Consider the following 18,041-nt stretch of genomic DNA (forward strand, 5'->3'; position numbering starts at 1 on the left):
TATGATATTAATAACAATTGCTTCTCATATCTAGTGTGTGAATAAATGCGTATGTGTTTTATTTTAGTGCAAGAACAAATTCTAGCTTTTGTAATTCCAAAGAGCACAACGAACGTAAAATAATTAACAAAATTTAATTTCTTCAAAGGAAACATGAGTGTGTATATATCAGTACCACATTTAGTTCAGGAACGTTTTGAGGTGAGAAGAGATTTGAGCACATCGAATAAGCTTCTGTCATGTCGGTCTGATATAATCTTGTATTCGTTTAAACAATTCATACTTTCCAAAGTGGCTTCAGTAATTCTTATCCTTATAATCTCATTTTATGGTAACACAAAAATATGTTTGGCATATATGAAGGTTAAAACAGGTGGAGAAGGGAAAATTATACTTCACCTAAGTATTGAGATTCATGTCGGTCTTGAGTTTCTTCTTCATCAGAGAAATGTAAATTCCATCTACGTAGAGACGGATCCAAAATTTTGAATTTGTAGGTGTCACACTGCTTTGAACAATAAGCTATGAAAAAAGCTTAAGGATAGAGCAAGATAATACTTAATATTTATTAGCAAATTTGCATACAAAATTTAGATTTGTTCTGTTAGTTTAGTTAAGATATTTATTTACAAGATGTCTAGAGTTCTAATCTAATTATTCACAATTCTTTTTGCAATAAAATTGCTACATATGTTTTGCATGATAATTTTTTTTAAAAAAAAATACACCCCACGACAGGGCCCAAACTTGCATTCCTACGGTAGTAAACCTAAGTTTTAACCACTAGCACCACAAGACTTATTATTTCTAAGGGTGTCATGTTTAATATTTTTACATTTCTTATAAATATATACACAAATATATATGTATATATAGATTTTCAATCGAGAGCGAAAATGGCGTGGCACCCCTTCGGAACAACATAGATTCGCCCCTGCATATATGTATGGGAGGAAGAAAAGAAAGAAAGTGAGGTGTATGCATACTCCTATTGATGAAAACATTAATAGTTTTTGGGGTTTATTTAACTGGATTTGGGGGAGGCGACGTTTTAGTTTGAAGAAGTGTCTAGGGGTAGTAGGTTTTGCCGTGTTTTGGGTAATTAATAATTAATATTTCTATCAAAATAGAAAATATTATTGTTGATTTGTGATTGTGCCACATCACTGGAATAAGGATCCTATTATATATATTTATGTTAATGTCACGATCCGACCTTTCGAGCCATGATGACACCTATTATATCCCACTAGTAGATATAAGCAAATTCGTATTTCAAAACTGCGAGTAATGAGATTAAGGTAGAAACTAAATGGTATGAAATAAATACAAAAACAACAAGAATAAGTGAAAGCACAACGGATAACATATATACAACAAAATATAAGATCCCTCCTAGATCCTATAGAGGTACTCAAATTGGATCAGTGATCGATTTCTAGGTTTCGTCGTAAACCTAATTGGTTATTTCCAATTATGTAAATCAATAGTTCAAACTACACTCAAAGGTAGGGCATTTTCCATTTTATAGGAACTTCTGTACCAGAAACAATGGAATCTCCAATTATAGCCCCTTTGGGATGTAAAATATATCTCTTCTCACCATTCTCATACTATATGAGACCTAAAAGTCACAAATATAGAGCTACTACAAAATACTGATACAAGTCCCAAAAGTGGACTACAGACACAAAATTGTCTAAAAAAAGTAAAAGACAGCCAAATATGTACAAATGAAGACTGGAAAATCCAAAAATGCTAGATGCCCACCCACACCTCCGAAAATAGACTACAGTTGGCCTGAATCAGTGTTGGTAACTGGTGCTCGGACCTGCATCACAAAAACAAATGCAGAGTGTAGGATGAGTAATAAAATAATAGGTGCCCAGTAGGCTTCATAGGCCGACTGATCTTGACAAGTAGGCTCCAGTTTGTGGATCCTATTTTTACATGAAAATGAACGATAATATTAAAAGAAAATACAAGTACAAGATCCTATCTATGTAGCATCTCTTAAATCTTGACTTGGGTCTTCAAGCCTTCTCAAGTGGTGAGATATTCATTTTTAATTCAACGAACTTGAAGATTAACTTGTTCTCTAGGTGCTTCTACTACTCGAGTTTGAAAAATGGACCTTGTTCTTAAGGCGAACTCCTACTATTTGAATTGAAAATGACCTTAAAAGTTGATGATGCATTCCAGATAATATCTTGAGCTTGAAATATTGATTTACCTTATTCAAACATAGTTCATATTGATCAAAAAATATTTTTTTGTCACATTCCAAGAGGGTGTCCTAGGCGTGACCGACACTCGAAGATAATTGTTGGTCTCCAAACGAACTACTTGGTTCGATCACATATTTAATCACTCAGAGGAAGACTCAAAATATATTTAAAAGACAGTCAAGTGGGATAACCAAATCAACATTTCAAGGAGAATAATGTATTTAAAACAAACCTCAAATCAACTCCATATCATAAGGATAATTTTGAAAACAAAAACATTACTCGACACTATCATCTATCTTTCTATAAAACCTCTAATACTATCCAGAAGGTTCCAATGAAAAGTCCATGGCTATCCAAAAATGAATACTCAAAGAAAATATAACTAATCTAGAGTGACTTTGGATGTATGGAGAACTCACCAAATCTTAGAGTGGGAGTGATCATCAACGATGCACCTGTTGAGGATCCAAATAGCGTCAGTACATGAAATATACGAGTATGTAAAATGACAGAAAGGAGAAACAGTCAACAAATACTTACCTCAAGCTCATCAATCAACTCAAGGGATATGCAAAAATTTAGAATTTAGAAAATATTTCTCAAATCAACTCAATCATCTATAATCTCAGTCAAACAATCCTATCATGCAAGATCATATCCTAATTGAGAGTTTCTCTAACCGACAACCATCACCTATGAACCGGTGATGTACAACAAAGGGGTGTCGTTGCCACACCCGTCCAAGACCTTGCCAGAGTAAAGGACGAATCACTATCATTGGATCCACAATTAGTCAAAGTCCATTGTTTTAGGACTTAAGAGGTTTAACCCTCCATCCTACGTTGGCGACGTAGTTCATGGAAATTGAGTTATAACTATACTCTTACCCAATTCGGTGCTTAATAGTCCTCCCAAGACTTAATATGCTCATAAGACTCAAATCAATCTGTTTATACAAATCAATCTATCTAGTCACATTGGACTCTAATCAACTCAATCGTCATCTCAAATATCACTTATTTCAATTAGATATTCTCTTCAAGACTCATTTATGACTCATCAAAACTCCAATCAACAATCATTTAGACTTCTACTATCTAACTCAAGTTCGACTCATGCTCATTCAACATTCACCAATCAAACTTTTAGACTTAATTATTGTGTAATACATTAAAAGTTAATACTGAAATAGGGTTCATGTAGGGAGAAGTACAATTATTTATTTTAAGTGTTTAATTCATGAAAACTATCAATCATGCGAAATTATACAAAAATGCACTAGAATTTAAAAAGATCTTTCAAAGATTCATTCGTAGGAGACCTATATCACTTACTACTCAACTAATCGTATACTTAGGGGAACATGAAAGAACTTAAACCATGATTTAGTTAGCCTTATATACCTGTAACTCGAAGAACAATCAAGAATTCAAGGACCTCGCTCGAAGAACTTGAACCCTAATCTTTCTCCTTTTCTCAAATCTTTGCTCTCAAATAATCTAAGTGTTAATGAGAGTGTTATGCGTAATAGGTAATGATAAGGTAATTAATTTAGTCCTAAAACGTCAGGGTTTTAGTTGGGGAAGGGTGGGAAAAGACACAAATACCCTTCATAAAAATCAACTCTGGCTATCTACGGATCCGTTCTATGACTCATAGACACTTCTACGGGTCTTAGTAGACCAGTCGTAGAACTGAGTTGCAATCTATAAATGTTTCTATGAGTCAAGTCTACTACTCATAGAAAGTTTTATGGGTCGTAGACCCTTTTCGTCTTATCGACATTATCAGACTCTGAATTTCTGAGTCTCTGAATCTCTTCTACGAGTCGTGTTTATGACTCGTAGATTCTTTGACGAGTCATGAAATTCACTCGTAGAAGTGACTTGGAGTCTTGAATTTTTAGGTAAGTGTCAAGGGTCTCTACGAGTTGTTTCTACGACTCGTGATCCTTTCTACGGTTTATCTTATCAACTCGTAGTTAAAGTACTGAGGCTTATATTTTTCAAAAGTTAGACCTCGACCCCATGACTCATTCTTACAGGTCGACGATTTCTCTACGAGTCGTCAATAGACTCGTTGACTTACTTCTAGACTTGTCCAGATTTCAAACCTCAATGCCATCACTACGAGTCCCTCCTACGATCCATATGAGTTCCTATAACACGTAGGTTGACTCGCATACATAGGCACAACTCATTTTTTTCAATATTTCTTATGGTCCTCAAACTTAGTCTAGGTTAGAATAATATGAGGTGTTACATTTTTTTCTTGTGCTTATTTTTTTTAAAAAGACATCTTTTAAAAGAATGTTGGAGGATAAAGATTAAAAAAATCAATTCATAGGTGACAATGTCTTCACTTTAGTTGGTACCATTAATTAATATTATGCATATGAATCACTTTCAACTACTTCCAGATAAATCTAAGGTCAATTTTGAAGTAATCCCTATAGTTTTAAATGGTACCTCAAACATACTTAAGTATTGACAATATCTATTCATCTTGCATCAAATAAGGGGTTAGAAATATTCATATCCTCATGTTTCAAATGCCCTTATCGAAATAAAAGTCCTAATTCACACAATTAGAATAATTTAGATCGTAAGACATTTTGAAAGTCACTCACACTTAGAAAGATGGTCAATGCATGAGATTGAGATACCAAATGTCCTCGTGTAAGTATCCACTAATGTGAGAATAGGTATCACCTTATAATGTAGGCTTGGAATGGTAAGATAATCTTTTTGGATAAAATGACTATTTCCTTCCTAAGCAGTGCATTATGCTCTCAATTTATTTTCTTTATTTTCACACTTGATCTTTGTTTTCTTGAAAACTTCTCCTCATTTATTTTATTTTTCCCTCATTTTCACTCCTTTTCGTTGAAGTTTTTTTATTTTGACTTTCACAATTTTCATCTTTTCATTTCGAAAGTGCATAAATCTTTAGCATTGCGCTAAGGAAGATGGAATCAAGGGGCAATACATTTATACTCTGATAATGATATAGGTTAAGATGTGGTTACTCAAATAAAAAAAAGTTAGGCTCAAATGGGGAGTTTTATGAATCACATGACATTTGATAGGCTTCATAGGCACAATCGGGTCAAAGAAAGCCTACAATCCTTTCTCAAGTTCAGTGTTGCTCAAAATTTTGCCTCAACAAACATTCAGGCTGAGTTCTAGATCAACAAAGTAATGTAATTGAATTTTAGATCTAAAGCTCACCACACAATACACATAAAACAATGAGCTCAGATTTATTTTAACCCTGATTTGGAGCAAGAAAATTTCTCAAGTGTCATGTAAGTATAATTAAGAGGTACCAAGAGAATCTATTGGTCACAACAAAGTAAGTTTCCTCTATCATGCCAAATAGTTTAATACTTTTCTTTTTCTCATACACACTCCTAAATATGTTGGTGTCAATTAAGTCAAGAAATACTTTTTTTAATAAGAAATAAAAATTCTTTGTATTAAGGATTACCACACACATAGGGGATTGACTATCACGACTCCGACCCGCCGTGAATGACACTCACACTAACCCTCTAGTAGGAAAACCATTTCAACAGCCCAACAATTAGTAAACACAGTAAATAAACAAGATAAGGATGCGGAAGCAGTCTTAATTAAAGATATAAGCCTAAGTCCCCATAAACTCAAGAAGGTCTAGGCAACAACTTAAAATATGGGAAAACATCCTAGGAATTGAAAGTCATTCGTACACCAAAACTCTAAAGAACCAACAAGTTTAGAAAGAAAGTACAATTCCCATAAGAAAGTCATTAAATAATTAACCAATGTCTGAACATCTAAGTCCCGGAAGAAGGACTAGAAATAATCGAGAGTCTCCGACAGCCTGAAAGAAACAACTCACCCTTGAACTCGAACAATTGTCACTCCTCTAAATAAAGTCTCTCCATAGTCGGTTGAATATGCCCTGTACTCAATAAAGACAGAATAAGTGTAGTATCAGTATATAAAATCAACAGTGCACTGATAGGATCACGTGGCTAGCCAATAAGCGAATCATGGACAAGTAAACTAAATATAGTAAGTACATATATACAGAATACACTTAATCATTTTCATGTTAATCAGTACTCAGCAAGATCACAGTTCAACAATCTCAATATCTTGCAACTTTATATAAGGGTCCTCTCATGGGATCTACAAATACTTAATTTGTGTTGGAATGTGACACATGATCTAAGGTTTGTGACTAAATGTGACACTCTGTCTAAATGTGTGTTGGAATGTGACTCCCGATCTAATTATGTATTGAAACGTGACACCCAATCCTATTATGCAAATCAACCATAATTTACCAACAATAGTGCACATTATATCACCAAGAACAAGTTCATCACAAAACAGGGTAGTAAGTGATCATTCCACATATTCGATAGCATACTTCCTTATTCATATATACATAAAACCATCACCTACCTCGAATTCGAGCTTCAACCACTCTAATATGCAAGAGCTTTCCCTTTTTAGGTTCGTTCTACTTGTTTTTGATTTAAAAATAGTAAATACACACAAACGATCAACAAAAGGGCCTAACTAATATGAATTATAACATAATTTTTATTATAGGCCAACCCCATGATCCTAACCCCCCCATTCTAGGGCTTCTTTCCACAGTTAGTTTTCAAGTCAAAACCCTCCCTCAAGATCACCTACTATAGATTAGGATTCTAAGAATCGAACTATGAGTTTGGGGAGTAGAAATCTTACCTTTTGTGGGAAAATCCATGGAAAAGTGATCAAAACACCCTGGGTCACCTCCTAATGTCTTCAGAACAGATTTTATGCAGAAAACTATTTTTGGGGTTTTACCCTATAATAAGTCGAGATTGTCCCACTGTGGTAGGACTATCCCACTTTGATGGGACCATTCTGCTCTGGCAACACTAATCCCGCTCTGGCAGGATAGGTGGAGACAAAGAAATTTTCAAGAGTCTCCAAGTCTCCCCTTTCACAACATACCCTCTCCCCAAGATGTCTTAATTTGTACCCTTCATGGCAAGTTCAATTTATGGAGTTTTACTCACCCGAATGTGATTTTTTCAAGTCGTAAATATTTTGTATTGTCTTGCCTATCAGCTAGCCCAACCAAATCAAAGATGCGATCCCCCACTCATCACAAAGTCATCCTAGACCTCACCTGACTCAGAATTCATCCAAGTCTGGCCTAGGCTAAATTCTCCCAAAGTTACCAACCAAAGTTTTCTTGCCTAAATTCCTTCCCCATTGGCCTATTCATAATAATAGGGATAGATCATTACATTAGATATCAATTTACCCATCAATCGTCTCCAAGTGACCAATTAGGGAAAATAGAGTTAAAGTAGAGATAAAGTAGTATCTGCTTCGATGAACAACTTAGGATACTTTTCTCTCATGTACTTCTCGATCTCCCAAATAGCTTACTCCACCGAACTATGCTTCCAATGCACCTTTACCATATTGATATCCTTAGTCCTCAACTTACGAACATCACAATCAAGGATTGCAACAGGCTCTTCCTGATATTGAAGATCTTTGTTTAACAAAACTGAGTAGCATTTAATAATGTAGTCCCATCTCCATGGTACTTTTTCAACATTGACACATGCAATACCTGATGTACCCCCAACAAGCTAAGTGATAAGGATAATCTGTTCGCCACTGCCCTACACAATCAAGAATTTCAAAGGGGTGAATATAGCGAGCACTGAACTTGCCCTTTTTACCAAACTCTATCACCCCATTAAGGGGTAACACCTTTAGAAGTACTTTCTCACTAGCCTCGAATGTCATATCCCTTACCTTACGGTCATAATACTCTTTTTGATGACTTTGAGCTACTAGAAGCTTAGCTTGGATGCTCCTTACCTTTTCTTGAGCATCCTTTAGTAAGTCTACCCCCAATGGCTCCACTTCTCCATCTTTAAATCACCCTATGAGAGACCCGCATCCCCTCCCATAAAGAGCTTCAAATGGTGCTATCTCAATGCAAGAGTGATAACTATTGTTGTAGGAGAACTCACACAAGGGCAAGAACTTATCCCAATGTCCCTCAAAGTCAATCACACATACCCTCAACATATTTTCTAGCACTTGGATAGTACTCTCTAACTGCCTGTCAGTCTGTGGATGAAAAGGTGCTGAAGGTAAGCTGAGTGCCCAGCTCTTCGTGTAACTTTCTCCAAAATTTAAAAGTGAACTGCATACCACAGTCTAAAATAATAGAAAGGGGCACCCCGTGCAACCTTAATATCTCTTGCATATAAGGTTTTGCCAATTGTTGTGCATTATAGTCCACTCTAACCGGAATGAAGTATGCTAACTTCGTCAACCTCTCAACCACCACCCAAATAGAATCATCTACCACCCAAATGGAATCATACTTCTCCAAGGTCTTGGCGAGTCCTACCATAAAATCCATGGCTATCCCCTCTCACTTCTATTTAGGAATGAGCATTCTTTGGAGTAAGTCTGCAGGTCTTTGGTGCTCATCTTTCACCTATTGACAATTCTGACACTTGGCTACATATTTGATTATGTCCTTCTTCATACCCGGCCACCAATATAGATGTTTCAAGTCTTGATATGTATTGGTTACTCCGGGGTGAATAGAATATCACAAACCATGAGATTCAGACAGAATTTTCTGAATTATGCCCTCCACTCGGTGAACACAAATCCTTCCCCTAAAGTTGATCACCCTACCTACATCAAGTGCTGAATCCTGAGCCTTGCCCATCAAAATTGTTTCTCTTATATCATTCAGATTTACATCTTCAAATTGTTTGGACTTAATCTCCTCTATAAAAGTGGGCTTTAGATCAACACTGGCCAGCACCCCACCTTTTTTGAGATGCCTAGCCTTATGAATCTAACCTTCATGGCATGAATCTCTCTAGCCAGGGTCTGCTTGCAGGCTCCTAAATAGGCTAGACTGCCCATGCTAATTGGTTTCCGACTTAATGCGTCTGCTACCATATTACTCTTACCTGAATGGTGACATCATAGTCTTTGAGCAACTCCATCCACCTCCGTTGTGTCAAATTCATGTCTTTCTAGGTGAATACATACAACAAACTGCGGTGGTCTGTAAATATCTTAAATTTGATGCCATAAAGTTAATGCCTCTAGATTTTAAGGGCAAACACTACGGCTGCCAACTCCAAGTCATGAGTTGGGTAGTTACTCTCATCCACCTTCAACTTCCGTGAAACACAGGCTACGACATTTTTATCATGCATCAATACAATACCTAAACCGAAATGTGAATCATCACAATAACAATAAAGTCTTTACCTTTAACTGGCATGGCCAAAATAGGCGTTGTGGTCAGAAGAGTCTTAAGCATTTGGAAGGTCTCTTCGCATTTGTCAGTACCCTCGAAGGACACCTTCTTTTTAGTCACTCTAGTCAAATGAGTGGCGATAGAGGCAAAGTTCTTCACTAATCGATGATAATAACTAGCCAGTCCAACAAAACTCCTAACTTCAGTCACGAAATTAGGCCGAGCCTAGTTTTTAATTGCTTAAATCTTCTATATATCTACAATTACCCCTTCCTTTGAAACAATATGACCCAAAAAGGCAACTGAAAGCAACCAGAACTTACACTTAGAAATTTTGTGTACAACTTCTGTTTTCCCAGAACACCTAGAACAATAGAAGATGATCTGCATGTTCTTGTTCACTCTTTGAGTACTCCAAAATATCATCTATAAATACAATAATGAAAGAATCCAGGAATGGCTTGAACACCTTATTCATCAAACTTATGAAGGCTGCAGGTGAATTAGTTAGGCCAAAAGACATCACCAAAAATTTATAATGCCCGTACCTAGTTCTAAAAGATATTTTGGACATATCCTCAGGTCTGATCTTTAATTGATGGTATCAAGACTGGAGATCAATCTTTGAAAAGGCTGATGCACCTTGCAACAAATTAAAAATATCATCAATACACGGTAAGGGATATTTATTATAAATGGTAACCTTATTCAGTTATTGGTAGTCAATACACATTCTCATGCTACCATCTTTTTTCTTAACAAACAACATGAGGCACCCCATGGAGAAGCGCTGGGATGGATGAATCCCTTATCAATGAGTTCTTTGATTTGAGCCTTAAGCTCTCTTAACTCTGTCGGAGCCATATGGTAGGGAGGAATGGAAATTGAATGAGTGCTCAGCTCTAAGTCAATGCAGAAATCTATGTCTCTGTCGGGAGGCATACCAGACAATTCTGAAGGAAACACTTCTAGAAACTTATGCACTACTGGAATAGACTCAATAGAGGGAGGCTCTACATTAACCTTTCGAATATGGGCCAGATAGGCCAAACAACCCTACCTCACAATTTTTCTAGATTGGAGAAAGGATATGACCTTGGCTGGATTAGGCCAGTACACCTTTTTCCACTCTAACCTTTCCCTCTCTGGGATCTCTAGAGCCACTGTTTTTGCTTTACAATTAAGTACAACGAAATAAGAGGTCAACTAAGTCATGCCTGAGATTACATCAAAATCAGTCATGTCTAAATTCACTAAGTCTACCCAAGTATGAAACCCCATAAACATCACAGAACAAACACGATAAATATGGGTGACTATGACCGACTCTCCAACAGGGGTAGAAACATGGACAGAGGCATCAAGTATATAACATAATGCATTAAAACTCAAGGCATATTTCATGGACACATACGAATAAATTGACCCCAAATCAAATAAAATAGTAGTCATACGGTCACAGACAAGAATAGTATCTATGATCACTGCGTCAGACGCCTCTTTTACGATCTTGCCCCAAAATGCATAAAACTGAGGTCGGTAATCCTGATGATCCACCTCCCTGTCTGGATGTGCTGCTCCTCAACCTGCACTACCATTACCTTGACCCCCACGGCCTCTCTGGTTTTTGCCTCGCCCACCCTCTGTATGTTCTCTACCATTGCCTCTCCTGGCTGCAGGTACTATTGTTCTGGCCTACTAGGGTGCCGAAATTATCCCATGGGGGTGAGGAACTTCTCTCCTTATATATCATGGTTCTCCATAATAGAAGCAACCGCAATCAAAAGATAGCCTACTACCTAGAAATGATACTTCTTGGCCCTCATAGGCCGGATGCTATTGTGGAGTACCTAAAAAACTGCTAGTAGAAGCGGGCAGAGCTGATTGAATCGGCCGGGCTGCAATTACCGACTTGCCCGACCCTCTAAAATAGGATCTCTAAAATTTACCTGTGCTCTTGGGCTTCTTAGCCAAAGCCTTGGCCTGCCCATCTCTCCTCACACCCTTTACCCTCTTCACAAAGTCAGTGACTTTGTTAAAATTCCTGGCTGACAAAGTCATATGAACTGACAACACCTGTAGCTCCGGGTTCAACCCCTTCACTAATAACCGGATTCATTCTTCTTCTCTAGTCACTAGTTGAGTAGCATACCTGGACAACACATGGAATTTGGCCTCATAAACATCCACAAACATACTTCCCTACTCCAATGCCATGAATTCATCCTTTTAGTGGTCCCTCAAGATGCGTAGCACAAATTTCTCCAGGAATAAGACATGAAACTTGACCTAAGTAAGTGGGGGCAACATTGGTGATCGACACTCTACATAAGCCTCTACCACTGGTTGGCATCACCCTGCAGTTGAAATTTCACAAACTCCACTCCGTGCTGGTGCACTATTCCCAACTTTCCTAACCTCTTATAGTAATCACGAATGAATTCATAGGCATCCTTATTTTTGGTACCATGGAAGACCGGAGACTTGACCTTTAGAAACTTGGTGAGCATGTCATGCTAAGTACCAGTCATAATAGGGCCAATAAGTGGTCTGAAGAAGTCATCAGTGCCTACCACCTTATCTACTAGCGGAGCTGCAGCATCAAAAGGGTGAGCAAAAGAAGCTGGTGCTGCGGGCATGGTGGGAATGGTGCCAATTCCAGCCAACCCACTTAGAAAGGACACAATCTGCTGATCTAATATGGAGTCCATAGGGGGAAGATCGGCATCCCCATCTCGGGTGTCTTCCTCCTGTTCAATAACTCCTTCTTCTTCCCCAACCTTTAAATTCTCCTCTAACTCATTCTGTGGAGCGGGAGGGGCCTTACTTACTAGCACCTCTTTAATTGGAACCTCGACCCTGGCAGATGCTTCTCTCCCTTGGCCTCTTTTATGTCTCCATCTCCTTCCTCTACCTCTACTACACCCTTAAATGGCCAGCTCTTCCTCTGGATCAACTGGAGCCACGGGCCAAACACCATTGTAGTGGGTATTAACCATCTTCGAATAAGAGAGTGAAAGAGTTAGATACTAATTTGGATCAACAAATACCAATTGGAATCAATTCATAGCACAAAGGAAGGAAGATAGAGAAACTATTCCTAAAGTCTTGTAGCCTCTCAAAGAAAAGTATAAACGTCTCCATTCCGCTCCACAATACTCTACTAAAATCGTATTGGTATGACAAGATCAATGAACCTAGGGTTCTAATACCAATTTTGTCACGACCCCCACCCGCCGTGAGTAGCACCCACACTAACCCTCCGGTGGGAGAACCATTTCAACAACCCAACAATTAGCAAGCATAGTAAACAAACAAGATAATAATGTGGAAGGAGTCTTAATTAAATATATAAGTCCGAGTCCCCATAAACTCAAGATGGTCTAGTAAATGCCTTAGAACATGCAAAAATATCCTAAGAACTGAAAGTTATTCCTACCAAAACTCTAAGGGACCAACAACTCTAGAAAGGGAGTACAATTCCCATAAGAAAGTCTTCAAATAATTAACCAATGTCTGAACATCTAAGTCCCGTAAGAAGGACTAGAAATAATTGAGAGTCCACGACAGTCTTGAAAGAAACAGCTCACCCTTGAACTCGAACAATTGTCACTCCTCTAAGCAAGGTCTCTCCACAGTCAGCTGAATATGCCGTGTACTCAACAAAGACAGAACAAGTGTAGTATCAGTACATAAAATTAACAGTGCACTGGTAGGATCACGCGGCTAGGTAATAAGAGAATAATGGATAAGTAAACTCAATATAGTAAGCATATATATACAGAATAAACTTGATCATTTTCATGCCAATTAGTCCTCTGTAAGACCACAGTCCAATAATCTCAATATCATGCAACTTCACATAAGGGTCCTCTCACGGGACCTGCAAATACTTAATTTGTGTCGAAATGTGACACCCGATCCAAGGTTTGTGTTGATACTTGATCCAAATGTGTGTCGGAATATGACTTCCAATCCAATTATGTATCGGAATGTGACACCCAATTCTATTATGCAAATCAATCACAATTTACCAATAATAGTCCACATTATATAACCAAGAACAGATTCATCACAAAACATGCAATAAGTGATCATTCACATATTTGATAGAATACTTCCCTATTCATATACACACATGCTTACTTAGAAAGTACATGAAATACATACGACAAACAAGACCATCACCTACCTTGAATTCGAGCTTCAACCACTCTAAGATGTAGTAATTTTTCTTTTTTCGGGTTCATTCTGCTTGTTCTTTATCTAAACATTGTAAATATATACAAAGGATCAACAAAATAGCCTAATAATATGATTATAACACAATTCCCATCCTAGGCCAACTCCATGATCCTAACCCCCATTCTAGGGCTACTTTCCACAATTAGTTTTCAAGTCAAAACCCTTCCTCAAGATCACCCACCATAGATTATGGGTTCTAGGAATTGAATTATGAGGTTGGGGAGTATAAATCTTATATTTTGCATAACAATCCGTGGAAAATTGATTAATAACACCCTGGGTCACCTCCTAACATCTTAAAAACCATTTTTATGTAGAAAACTGTTACTGGGGTTTTTTCCTCGTAATAAGTCGTGACTGTCCGGCTCCCGCTCTGGCTGCCCCGACCTGACGGCACTAACTCTGCTCTTGTGGGATAGGTAGAGACAGAGAGCTCGTAAAGAGTCTCCAAGTTTACCCTTTCACATCATACCCTCTTCTCAAGATGTCTAAATTTATATCCTTCGCGCCAAGTTCAATACATAGAGTTTTACTCACCTAAATGCGATTCCGTGAAACTGTAAATGCTCTGTATCTTCTTGGCTATCAGCTGACCCAGCCAAATTAAAGATTCTATGCCCCACATATCACAAGGTCACCCTAGATCTCACCTGACTCAGAATTCGTCCAAGTCTGGCCTAGGCTAAATTTTTCCAAAGTTACTATCCAAAATTTTCTAACCCAAATTTCTTCTCCATTGGCCTATCCTAACGACGGGGATAACTCATTACATTGACTATGTATTTCATTGAGGTGATAAAAATTAAGTGATGTGTAGTTCGCAAAGCTTGAAACATAAAGTAAGAAAAGTTTTTTTTGAAGAAGGATAACAACTTTTTTTTTTGGAATGAGGGTTAATTTTATTTTTTAGTATTTTTGAACTTATATCACCGAATCCATTGAGAGATGCCTACTATCTCATCGAGGTGACAAAATTCAGTGCACATAGTTCGCAAAGCTCATAAACAAAACCTTTTTTTATTGAATATGAAACAAGAACTTTCTTTCTTTTTTAGCTTTTTTGAACAAGAAAATAATTTTTTTGTTGTGGATATGGAAAAACTTTTCTTTTCTTTTTTTTTGAATCTTTTTTTTATAAGGACCACCGTACCCAAGGAAGGTTGCCTACGTATCTCAATGATGTGAGAATCAGGTGTTTGTAGTTTGTCAGATTGGACAGTTAGGCAAAACTTTAAAATATTGAAACCTGACTTTACAAGCAATTTTTTCAAAGTAATTTGAAAGAAAAATCTTTTGAGTTTTCTTTTTATGAACTGTACAAAAGAAACTAAAAACCAACTTTTTTTTTGTGATTTTTATTTTTTTTTTAAAAAACTATTCATTTTTTAGAAATGTATAAGAACTAAACAAGAAATATATTTTGTGTTTTCTTCCTCTCTTTTCATATAAAATTGAAAGATCTCTTTTTCTCATTCCAATGATCACCCTAAAAATTGGTCAACATACAAAGATCTTCCAAATAAATATATTTTAAGCTACCACATATAATGATCTAAGTGGTCAAATAAGAGAGGAATATTTGTCCTAGATGGACCCAACTCTAGTGTCGAGTTCACTAAGTCAAATATAAATAATGCAAACAAGCGGAGTCTACTAGAGATAACCTTGCCTGTGTTCAGTTTTATTAAGTTTAAACCTGAAGAAGATAGATGTCTAGACTGGTTGTAAAATGAATGGACTACTTGAGTCGGGAAGGGATAGCTTTCCGGTAGCATGGCTTTCCAGCCTCACTATTAGTCATATCCATCCTAAAATATGTGTTACTATAAAATTATTCCCATGAATGCAATCGCATCTCTGGTATCTCAAAGAAAGGTTTGGGAGTGTAGATCACGTCTCCGAACGTAATATATCTTTCAGAAGACTCAGATGAGTGTACGAGAAAAGATAATTTATAGTACAATTCAAATAATATCAAAGCAGTAAATAAGAGGGCAATCAATACATTAGGCCAATAAATACAATATTATAAAAGTAATAAAAGCCATACACAAATCAATATTAAAAAACCCTAAGTCTGATTGTCCCCAGCAAAGTCGCCAGAGATGTCACACTCCTTTTTTGATGGGTTTTTCCAATTGAAGTGTTTGAAAATGAATTATTTATCATTCAGAGTTGCCATTTGAAATTGAGTTTTGGTGTTCCAAGTCACCTTGTTAAATCCCTAATCAAAATGAAAATTAACTCTTTATTTTATGATTTGCGAATTAGAAATTCGGGTAAGAAATTCTGTTAACCAAGGGGAAGATGTGAGGCACCCCTCGAGTTTTGTGGTTTTAGCACGGTCTCTATGTTGATTTATATATGGCTTAAACTAATTTTAAGTATATTATACTTATTAACTTAAGAATAAAGTGTTATTTACCCCTTTTTTTTTATTTATTAAAAACTTGTTTGAAACTATCTTATTTTATTAGTGTGTGGTGTATTGATTGCAACGTTTTTTAACATTACCACGAATTATTTATTATCACATATAAAAATATCAATAATTTTCTTTGAATTAAAAATCCTAAACCATTCTTCTGGAGTAATTTTTTTTTACTTTACAATGGATTTAAAATAAAAAAATTGCACCACTCTCGCTCTTCTCAATCCTCACTATCTATCAAAATAAATAAATAGACAGAACTTCATACGTCAATCTTACAAAAAAATATATTTGATTATTCCCCCAAAAAATAAAATAAAAATTTATTAGGTGCGAACCCATTAAAAAAACATTTGAATTAAATACCAAATATTATTTTTACTAAGCAAGGTTAAATATTATTTTACACTAACTAATATAATTACTTTATGTCGAAAAAATTAGATTCTTTGATCTCCATATTTTTACTAAAATCTTCATATCTTAAAGTTTAAATCCATTTCAGTAGTAATAAAGTTACCGAACTTTAATGACCCACTCTTCAAATTTTTTAAACTAAAATTAATGTTCCTACAAGACTAACGGTGGCTTTTCATATAAGCATAACAACTATATATTTATTTTTGGAGTAAAAGTTCAACTAAGAAAAAGATGAAACTGTTAAATAAAACCAGGGTTCACATATAAATTTTTTGCATGTAAAATACTAACTACATATTACATCAATTTTATTCTAAATTTAATGAAATCGAAAAAATTTCAGCATACTTCCAATTATACCATTAAGAATATGAATGTGTTAAACAAAATTTGGGCAACTTTATAACATTGAAATCAAATATCATATAATTGCGGCATTAGATAAACAAAAAAAATATAAGTATTACCTTTTGTGAAGATTAATTCACAAACAAAGACTATAATAGGAACCACAAACTCGGAACCACGAAAACAAACCTCGATCTCTGCATTTTCGTTTTTTTTTTGATTTTTTCTTTCTTTCTTTTCTCTAGTTTTGGGGATGTTGTTTTTTGTGCACTGTGTTGTGAGTTTTTTTGTTAGGATTTTTTTGTGAGAGTTTGTATGTTTATGTCCATGTGAATTTTTGTGTAGGATGTAATAGTGTGTGAATTGGTGTCTGTACTACGTGTGCTGCATTCTCTCTTTGTGTTTTTGGGTGTGAATGGAGTACATAAGTGTGAGATGTGAGGGTGAGAGTAGAGTGTCTTTGTGCGCAGGTTAATGGGGTAGTGGGGTTGTGTAGGTTGTGGGTTGGTTATCTTTAGGAAATGAGAACACGTGTGAGGTAATGGGAGGTAGTGGTTTTAGGGGAAATTTGTTTTTATTTTGAAGATAAAATAAAATAATATACAATATAAAAATAGAAATATTAACTAATTCCTTTTATACTAATAAAATATAGACAAGTTACATAGCTAAAACTAAAAATATAAATAAGAAACACTAACTTATTTACAAAAATTAAAATTAAAAAAAAACATATATTTTTTGTAACATATATTTTTTATAAATTTTCTTTTCTTTAGAACAAAACCTACACTAAAATGCGACTCTATTTTTTTTGTAGTTTTCAAATCTTTTAAAATAAACTAACTAAAAATAATAAAAAAATCAAAACATTTAATTCAAATATAAAAGAAATATTTAAGCATTAAAAATGATGTAAAATCTCAAGTTTGGTCAAAAATCACGTGTCTACAGTACTCTAGCTCAAAATCATGTATAAAATCAATAATGCAAAACTTCATAAACTCAAGTTATGTAACACACTTAGGACACTCATGTTTTCTCAAAACTCTTCTTTTACTCAA

General features: G+C 35.8%; 1 long non-coding RNA gene across 2 annotated transcripts; it reads right to left on the minus strand.

Moving 5' to 3' along the window:
* Nucleotides 1–1,398: 1,398 nt before the first annotated feature.
* On the minus strand, nt 1,399–17,447 carry LOC129889142 (uncharacterized). 2 transcript variants are annotated; one of them, XR_008766817.1, is made up of 5 exons: nt 17,097–17,447; nt 13,124–16,002; nt 6,114–6,176; nt 2,651–2,686; nt 1,399–1,831 (listed from the first exon to the last, which is right to left on the minus strand). It is a non-coding gene; the product is annotated as an uncharacterized LOC129889142 (long non-coding RNA). The 2 variants fall into 2 exon arrangements; XR_008766816.1 differs by having other exon boundaries at nt 13,124–17,447.
* Between the last annotated feature and the right edge of the window lie 594 nt (nt 17,448–18,041).

This window comes from Solanum dulcamara, chromosome 5 (assembly GCF_947179165.1).
Source record: "Solanum dulcamara chromosome 5, daSolDulc1.2, whole genome shotgun sequence".
NCBI classification, from domain to species: domain Eukaryota; kingdom Viridiplantae; phylum Streptophyta; class Magnoliopsida; order Solanales; family Solanaceae; genus Solanum; species Solanum dulcamara.